The sequence below is a fragment of the Drosophila suzukii genome, chromosome 3 (assembly GCF_043229965.1).
Source record: "Drosophila suzukii chromosome 3, CBGP_Dsuzu_IsoJpt1.0, whole genome shotgun sequence".
Lineage (NCBI taxonomy): Eukaryota > Metazoa > Arthropoda > Insecta > Diptera > Drosophilidae > Drosophila > Drosophila suzukii.
The window spans coordinates 53,192,820-53,198,819 of record NC_092082.1 but is presented as its reverse complement, the minus strand read 5'-3'; positions in this window follow the sequence as shown (position 1 = coordinate 53,198,819).

Below are 6,000 nucleotides of genomic sequence, written 5' to 3'. Positions count from 1 at the left end.
GTTAGTAAATAGCCAATTGAAAATACTTTTCAATGTGCAGTCCGTTAATCAGGAATCTGGGTCAGCTATCCGTGAACTTCAACGTACCATCCAGGGTTGACTTACGGCTTTAGAAATGTCCGGAATTGAAACCGAAAATTGGGATTGCCTCCTAGTGTACATGTGTTCCTCCAAACTTCCTAAGCTCACGCTATCCTTGTGGGAACAGTCCCTGCACAATAAGGCAGAGATTCCGACGTGGCAGGAACTGAACGCCTTCCTTACGGAGCGTCACCGGACCTTAGAAGACATAGACGACGTACGGCCGTCGGGCTCGAGTCAATCTCTGCCAAAAACATCCGCCCCCACTGCAGCGCCTCGAAGAATAAATTCTTACGAGACAAGGGTAGCACCCAAGCCAAAAGGATGTGACCTTTGTAAGAAGGAAAACCATCCTGTCCGCACATGTGCACGGTTCCTCCAGATGACGGTCGACGAGCGTTCGGCATACATAAAGAGGAAGCAGCTGTGTCTAAACTGCTTCGCACGAGGGCATCAGCTGCGTGATTGTGAGAGCACTCATAGTTGCTTTACGTGCCGCGGCCGCCATCACACCTTACTACACAGAGGCAACTCCTCCCAATCGCCTTCGAATCCCGCCCCAAGACCCAGATCAAGACCAAGTACACCACCGCTTCCCGGTCCACGGACTCTACAGTACAAAATTACTTCGCGACGGGGTATAGATCCGCCTTGCTGGGCACCGCCATAATTGACATATGTCACTTGGGGTCGAATTTTAAAGCTCGTGCCTTGATAGATTCAGGATCAGAGGCAACCTTTATTTCTGAGCGGCTGTTCAAACTAATTAAGTTGCCTCACCAGGTAATCCGAGCCCAAGTATCAGGCTTAAACCAGACAGTATCCGCTGAATCCAAAAAGCTCTGTCAGTTTACCATCCGTTCTCCGACCAGGCCTGGCTTGCAAATAAACACGACGGCCTATGTTCTTCCTCAATTAGCTGGAAACCTTCCATCTTGTCCGATTCTGCAACAGTTTCTACGGGATCTTCCCGAACTGTCACTAGCGGATCCAAAGTTATACGAGAGTGCACAGATAGATATTCTGGTCGGGGCCGACATACTGCCATCCATTCTCCTAAGCGGCAACCGGCCGAATATTTGTGGCTCTCTCCTCGGGCAAGAAACCATTTTCGGGTGGATCCTAACAGGACCCGTTCCTGCTCCAAGGGAAAATCAGATTTCCGTTTTTTCCACACGAATCTCCCACACAGTTGGCACGTCCCTGGATAGGCTTCTCACCAAATTTTGGGAGGTGGAGGATCTGCCAGTAAAAGTGACAAAATCTTCCGATTTGGCTTGTGAGGAAAATTTTCTCCGAACGACTACGAGAGACGATAACGGCAGGTATGTCGTAAGTCTTCCGTTTCGTGATCCTCAAAACGTAAAATCCGCCCTCGGTCACTACAGATCCTTCGCGTTGTCGCAGTTCCTAAGAACCGAGCAACGCTTAAAGAGGGACTGTCAGCTGAAAGCCAAATACGACTTCGTGATTCAAGAGTATCTCGACGTCAATCACATGAAAGAGGTCCGTCCTACCCATAGTTCTGCCAGTTATTACCTTCCGCATCATGTCGTGCTCAAGCTGGAAAGTACAACCACTAAGTTACGTGTGGTTTTCAATGCCTCCAGCCCTTCAGAGAATGGGGTCAGCTTAAATGATATCCTTCATGCTGGCCCAGTCTTACAGTCCGATCTAACTATGCAGATCCTGAAGTGGCGATATTTCCGATACGTCTACAGTGCCGATATCGAGAAAATGTATCGGCAGATATGGGTAGATCCGAAGCATTCCCCGTTTCAGCCCATCTTATTCCGCAACAGCGAGGGGCACATTCGAGATTTCGAATTACAGACGGTAACTTTTGGAGTCAATTGCGCGCCATTCCTGGCCATTCGAGTCCTGCAACAGTTGGCAACTGACGTGCAGCTCAGCCATCCAAGAGCGAGCAGCGTCATTCGAAATCATATGTATGTAGACGATGTCCTTTCGGGAGCTGACTCCGCCGAGGACGCTAAGTCCATTGTTCGCGAGCTACAAAGTGCTCTAGATTCCGCGGGGTTTCCACTGAGAAAATGGACCTCCAACAACAAAGAAATATTAGCTCATATCCAAAGCGAACATCTTCTGACAGCCGACTTCCTCGAGATCGACACTGAGAGCACAGCCAAAACTCTCGGCGTACGATGGAAGGCGACGTCCGATGAGTTCTTTTTCGTCCCACCAGATTTAGCAACGGAAATCTCACACACGAAACGCCAAGTCCTTTCCCAAATTGCCAAGCTATTTGATCCAGCAGGCTGGCTCGCTCCATTTGTTGTGTGTGCCAAAATCTTTCTGCAAGAGATTTGGCTTCAGGATCTAGGCTGGGACGATAAACTTCCAATTGAGCTGTGCCAAAGGTGGAACAGCTTTCTCTAGAGCTATTCGGTCCTAGACCAGGTCAGAATACCCAGATGGGTTACCTTCCATCCAGAGTTCCGCGTAGAGCATCACGGATTCTGTGACGCCTCGCAAAAGGCATACTGTGCTGCGATCTATGTGCGCGTAGAAGTGGGCCATAAGACGATGGTGCACTTGCTCACGGCCAAGACGCGTGTGGCGCCAGTCAAAACGGTGTCCCTTCCCAGGCTGGAGTTATGTGGGGCTCTCCTTTTGTCCGAGATGGCCGAAGCCATTCTTCCAAATATGCCGAGGCTGACCTCAAAATTCCATTGTTGGACCGATTCCACGATTGTGCTAGCATGGTTAGCAAAACCAGCGTGCCATTGGACTACGTTCGTGGCCAACAGGGTGACGAAGATCACCGAGTCCACTGAGGCGGCCAATTGGTCGCACGTTCAATCCGAACATAATCCAGCTGATTTGGCTCGTCGAGGAGTTCCCCTTCAAGAGCTGGTGGATAACCCGCTTTGGTGGCATGGACCCACTTGGCTGCAACGTCCACGCGATCATTGGCCCAGCCAGGGAACCGACCTGCCGGTGACTGAGATCGCGTGCCGTTAAAGTCCATGTGGCGTCTATGCCGTCAGAAGATTTCCTAGATCGCTTTTCCAATTTAGATAGAGCTTTGCGGGTCCTCGCGTATGTCCATCGATTTGTCCAACGATGTTGAAGACAATCACCGCCTTCCGGGGTCCGTCTAGAGGGCCAGGACGTTGCCGCCGCGGAAGAACTCATGACGATTTGCACTCAGCGCAGGTATTTTTCTGAAGAATACCGCTGCTTGAGTCAGAAGCGTCCTGTGCCCGCGGCGAGTTCGATTCTCTCCCTGAACCCCTTTCTAGATAAGAAAGGGGTAATCAGGGCATGCGGCCGCGTAACGGCCTCCGACAGTTTGCGGTATGATGAACGACATCCGATAATCCTGCCGTACGAATGTGCACTCTCGCGGCTTCTGGTCAAATTCACGCATCTCATTACGTTACATGGTGGCAACCAGTTAGTGGTGCGTCTCACTCGGTCCAGATACTGGGTTCCGAGAATAAAGAACTTGGTGAAGGCAGTGGTTAACTCCTGCAAGGTCTGCGTTATCCACAAAAAGAGATTGCAAGTCCAGATGATGGGAAGTTTTCCGAAAGAGCGAGAGTCTTTTTCCCGTCCGTTCACGTACACAGGGATGGACTACGCGGCCCGTTTGACATAAAAAATTATACCGGAAGAGCTTGTCTCATTACGAAAGGGTATGTGTTGGTTTTCGTTTGTTTTTCTACAAAGGCCATCCATCTAGTGCCTACATCAGACTTAACGACTGAAAAGTTTCTTGCCGCTTTCGCTCGTTTCGTCTCTAGAAGAGGGTGTCCTCGCCAAGTCCAATCCGACAATGGAAAGACCTTCGTCGGCGCCTCCACCGTGCTTTCCCGAGACTTCCTGCAAGCCGTTAACGAGTCTGTGACCGATGCGTACAGTCATCAGCAGCTCACCTGGCAATTCATTCCTCCTGGGGCACCCCATATGGGAGGCCTATGGGAAGCTGGTGTCAAGAGCTTCAAGACCTTGTTTTACAAGTCCACCGCTACGCGGAAGTACACCTTTGAAGAGCTGTCCACCCTCCTAGCGAGAATCGAAGCTTGTCTGAATTCCAGACCGCTATCTCCCATGTCCGAGGATCCAACTGATCTCTTAGCGTTGACACCAGGGCACTTTCTTGTTGGTGGACCTCTTCTATCCATAGTGGAACCTGAAGTAAAGGGCGAATCCAAGTCAATTCTGAACCGGTGGCAGCACTTAAAGTCTCTCCATCAACAATTCCGCATCGATGGAAGGATGAGTACCTTAAGGAGCTCCACAAGCGCAACAAGTGGCAAGTCCCCACAGAAAATCTGCGTGTTGGCGATCTGGTCGTCATTAAGGATTACAATTTGCCCTCAAATGAGTGGCGACTCGGAAGAATAGACTCCGTTTTTCCGGGAGCCGATGGTAATGTCCGCGTAGTCGACATTCGTACGACACGCGGCATTGTCAAACGTCCAGTGACCAAGGTGTTCTTCTTCCAAGAGAGCCGCCCAAAACTACCGCGTAACGAGCCGCGTTTCTTACACACCCTAGTCCGTAGCCATTATCCACGTCAATGTTAATCAGCCCTGTTTGTTTTTTACTTATCCACACTCTAAACAGGAAAATGGCTCCCCGTCCACGTAGCGCTCAGGCTCTGGATAGCAGACGTACTCGAGGTAATCAGTCCTACCGATGCCGAGTCTGCCGCGGAATCCATCCTCTTCGGAAGTGTCAGAGGTTCCTAAAGTTGAGCGCAGAGAAGCGGCTGCGGGCAGTTCTTATTAACAAGTACTGCGCGAACTGTCTCGCACACGAGCACTCCACTGGGAGCTGTCGTAGCGGTGACCGGTGCAGAACGTGCAACCGGAATCATCACACGCTGCTGCACATGCACGACCTTGTTTCCGGAAAAAGTCCGGCTCGAAGCAAAAGTCCCGCTCCAAGCAACAGCCCGCTTCTCCGCAGCGTTCGCGCCGGCAAGATCCGCCAACTCGCCAAACGCCTGCTCCTCCACCGCGCTCAGCATCCTCGACACCAGCTCCGTCGCTCGCCGCACTTCTCCAGCGTCATAGCGTTAATGTCCTCCCGACTGTTGTGGTGATCGTTGAGACCGGAGAGAAGAAGTTCGACACCGCCGCACTCATCGATCCGTGCACCCTGACAAGCTCCATCGATGCATCCCTGGCCGCCGCGTTGCGTTTGCCGACAACGAACGTGGGCGATGAGAGCATATGCACGGCGACAATTCGTTCGAAGGTCGACGAGGCCGTCAAGCTGGAGGTGGTCCTCAAGATCGAGCCGAACGTGCGCATCCGCACTCCCATCCGTGCGCTCAGTGAGAGCGTCGTCCAAAAATGTAAGGAGCTACCGCTCGCGGATGAGGTTTTCCACCGGCCAGCCACGATTTCATTGATCCTGGGCGCGGACGTCTACCCGAAGGTGATACAGCCGGGCTTCCACATGGTCGACGAGGGACTGCCAGTAGCCCAGAAGACGGTGTTCGGGTGGATTGTCTCTAGCGCCTTTACGCAGGCTTGAGGCGTAGGCGGCTGGCCGAAGTTCCGTCTCCTTTATTTTTTTGCAACGCTAGCGATTGCAAGGGGGGCGGAAAGTTCAGGCCCACTGTCCGGCGAATCTGGACTGGCCCCGCTATCCAGCTGCCCCGCTCTACCGCTCTCCCGCTCTCTCGCGCTCCCGCTCTCCAGCGCTGTTCCTAGCTCCCTCCATGAAGTCTCCGCTGCGCTTTGGAGCGCAGAGCGGAGCTTAGACTAAGTTAGTTCGATTTCTGGAGTTAATCTGAATAAACCGCGGTCGTACCCCCGCCTACTTTTGACAAGATAACTTTTGTGCGTACATTTATTTCCGATCAAGGGGCAAACGCGTTCGAGTGGTTTCTCCCCTACAGCTTCCGCAGCACCAGCAGCAAAGGCACCAGCAGCAAGC